This window comes from Gorilla gorilla, chromosome 5 (genome assembly GCF_029281585.2).
Source record: "Gorilla gorilla gorilla isolate KB3781 chromosome 5, NHGRI_mGorGor1-v2.1_pri, whole genome shotgun sequence".
NCBI classification, from domain to species: domain Eukaryota; kingdom Metazoa; phylum Chordata; class Mammalia; order Primates; family Hominidae; genus Gorilla; species Gorilla gorilla.
Window position 1 is genome coordinate 190,604,635 of NC_073229.2, and position 3,627 is coordinate 190,608,261.

The 3,627-nt window shown below is 50.1% G+C and overlaps 1 long non-coding RNA gene across 1 annotated transcript; it reads right to left on the bottom strand.

Moving 5' to 3' along the window:
* Positions 1-370: 370 nt before the first annotated feature.
* Positions 371-3,363, bottom strand: LOC109027277 (uncharacterized). Its single transcript, XR_002006395.3, has 3 exons — positions 3,067-3,363; positions 2,279-2,373; positions 371-2,014 (listed from the first exon to the last, which is right to left on the bottom strand). It is a non-coding gene; the product is annotated as an uncharacterized lncRNA (long non-coding RNA).
* Between the last annotated feature and the right edge of the window lie 264 nt (positions 3,364-3,627).

The window sequence follows — 3,627 nt, forward strand, 5'->3', positions numbered from 1 at the left end:
CTGGTATAAGGTTTAGATAGATTTCTAGCAGATAGGGTTGCTAGATTGAAGGGCAAATGTAGCTGTCATTTTGTTTCTATTGCTTTTAAAAATGAAATCATGTTTTTAATCCAAAGTCAATCTTCACCCATGTCAGCATGCTCTCCTGTGTTAGATGAAATAATCTCTCACACCTGTTTGGGACTATGGATTAGGTCTTCTTTTTTCTGCTGTCTTAAAAAGTAAACTTGTTATACATGGTATATTTATTCTGAAATTTCAGATGGATTCCCCTATTCTATACTACTGAATTTTTTCTCGTGTCTGGTCATGTTTTTGCTGTCTTCTCATTCATATGTGTGTGTCTGTGTGGCACTCATGTGCCTGTGTCTTTGTGCATGCTCTTGTGTGTCTGTGTGTGCACATGTGTAATGTGTGTCTCTGTGTGTGCTCATGTGTGCCTGTGTTTTTGTGTGTGCTCATGTGTGTCTGTATATGTGTGTGTATCTGCATGTCTTTGTGCATGCTCCCAAATGTTTGTGTGTACTTACGTGTCTGCTTGTGTGTGTATGTACATGTTTGTATATTGGGGGGGCAGAGGAACAAGTGTGTGGCGTTGAGCTGTGTCAGGGGCCAATATGGTTTCCAATATTGACATATTGGTTTTTTATATTTCTTAGAAATTTCTGGATCTCCCATTAGCATCTTTTAATCCGTGAACACAATTCAGGGGAAATGGTTTACCCAAGCTGTATATTTGGGGCTTCAGGCAGCAGTGAGGTACGGAAAATAAGGGAAGCGTGAACAGTGCTGCCCAGGGTCTCAGAGGTTCAGCTGCTTCAGGTGAGGACCAGGTGATGTCATCACCAGCTCCCCCTGGGTGTGCGATGTGCTCACCTGTAAGGGCGGCTGACGGGTCCGACATCATGGTCATGGTCTCTGTCACCTGTTGAGTGTGCTGAGGGCAGGCCCAGCCCTGAGCGTTTCACACAAACAGACCCCCTAACCTCAAGGCCACCCCAAGGCATGGGTGCCTCAGCCTGACTCACAGATGAGCAAACCTCAGCCCCAAGAAAGGAAGCCCCCGGCCCAGGCCCCACACCCAGGCCCTGGCCCTCCACATGTGGTCACAGCCCCCGGCCCCACTGGGCCCTTCACTTGTGACACCCACGCCTCCCTGGCCAGGCTGCTGCCCACTTGCTCAGCAGGGGCTGCTCATGCCTCCAGTGTTCTCACAGAACTGGCTGGTTCTGGCCACGAGCCAGGCTGCTGACCCCGAAAATGGAAAAAGCTTTGGGGTGATCCCAAACTCCCTCCACCGAACCCATGAGCCTGCCTGCACCTCATCTGTCCTGTTGGCTGGGGCTGGGGAGTGGGGGGTGGTCGTGAAGGGTGGGAAAGAGGGTCTTCCTTCCCCAGCGTCCTGTTGGCTGAGGGGGGTGTTGTGGGATGTGGAGGAGGGGCTCTTCCTCCTCCAGGGTCCTGTTGGCTGAGGAGGGATTTGCGGGAGGAGAGGGTCTTCCTCCCCAAGGATCCTGTCGTCTGGGGTGGGAGGGGGCTCGCGAGGGGGTGGGGGAGAGGGTCTTCCTTCCCCTGAGGGGATGGGGGATCTGGGGGGAGGTATGAGGGGTGGGGGAGAGGGTTTTCTTCCCCAAGGGTCCTGTTGGCTGGGGAGGGTGGGTATTAACGGGCTGGGGAGAGGGTCTTCCTCCCATGGAATCCTGGCCTCAAAAGGGTCTTTCTTCTCTGGATATCAAGTTTCTCGGTTTTAAAACTCAACGGATGAATCTAGAGGATCACCAAGGATTTACACAGCCTGGGGTGTCTCTGTTCATTCGTGCTGGTTACCCAGGGCAGGCACCTGGGGCCCAGCATATGTTTTGGGGGTAAGCGCTTCTTGGGTGCAGAGGCGCCGCCTGCCGCCCGCCGCCCGCGCCGCTTCCGCTCTCCGGCTCTAGAGGGCGCCCTAGCACAAGGAGCCGCCTCGCCTGGGCTGCTGGTGCAGGTTTCAACGCTCGTGCTCTCTCCCTGGGACCTTGGATGACAAAAAGCTGCGTGAATTTTTCACATGCATTCATGTGAAAGAAAACTGACTTTTAAAAAGTGTTATTAGAATTTGCAACTTTATGTTCTCAAAGTTTTAATTTTGCCGGAACTACAGACTTTCAGTATAAATGTACAGTGATATTTCCTGCCACCAATAATGGCTCTGTTGTCCAATGAACCGAGGACATCAAATACAGAAACACCAAAGACGCCACAAATTCAATTTGTTAGCAATCACATGAATAGTTGCTACCTGTCCCAGCAGGATCTGCTGCAGTGCCTTTTCTGTCTTCATCAGCAGGAAAACTCTTCTCGCTGGGCTTCTTTCCGTATGCCTTTTTGTATGACCTTTCAAGATTTGTGACAGCCTAAGTCACACACACACACACACACACACACACACACACACACACACACACACACACACGTGTATCATATTTTAGATCAGCATAATTTTTACAGAGAAAGATTTTTTTTTTAACCGAGACAGAGTCTCGCTCTGTCGCCCAGGCTGGAGTGCAGTAGTGTGATCTCGGCTCACTTCAGCCTCCACCTCCCAGGTTCAAGCGATTCTCCTGTCTCAGCCTCTCAAGTAGCTGGACTACAGGCATGCACCACTGCGCCCTAATTTTTGTATTTTTAGTAGACATGGGGTTTCACCATGTTGGCCAGCTGGTCTCGAACTCCTGACCTCAGGTGATCTACCCGCCTCAGCCTCCCAAAGTGCTGGGATTACAAGCGTGAATCACCACGTCCAGCTGGAAATATTTTTTTTTAATACTGTGTTTCCCCATGCATTTAACAAATTGTGGTTCCCTATGACAGTGGCTAGGGGTGAAGTCATGGAGCTCCGTGTGTTTGTGTGCCCATACCCACTCCCAGACAAGAGCATGGACGAGCTAATTGTAAGAACATGCCTTTGCCAAAGCGCAGTGCTATAGGACATCAAGGCCTCTGGGCTGCATCGCAGAAAAAATGTGCCACAAACTGGCCACTCTTCCCCATGCTCACTGAGGACACAGAATAGGAACAATTACTTACCGAGAAGAGAAAGGCTTTCATGAGAAAGAGAGAAACGAAGAAGCAGGCAAGATCATCCAAAGTCCATACCAGTGCTGCTGAAAAGGAAATTGTCTTTCCAAGCACAGCGACACCGCGAAACTCAACAAAGTGACGGGCTCAACGCAGTGGCAGCCTCCGCCAGGGCTCTGGGCCACCGGAATTCCCTGCCTCCTTCGGCTTGGCCACCACGAGCTCCTCCCCAGGGCTCTGTTCTGTCCTTGGCTTTCCTTTCTCAAGCTGTGCTCTGGATTTCCATAACCTGGCAACGAGGATAGGGGGTGGTGGTTGGGGGAAAGAAGCCCTGAGCTGGTGGTTTGTCAAAGGCACTTGGAAACCCAGCCAAAGGAGTCCTGGCTGGGAGTTACGGAAAGAAGAGAGAGACATCACAGAAAAACCATTTTCTGCATGCCTTTGTCTTTATTTTGCCTTGTCTTTCTTCCACTGGCACCTATATTAATCTCTTCTTGAGGTTAGCAAATACTCTTATTTTTAAATTAAGATACATAATTCACATACCATAAAAATCACCCTTGATACAAT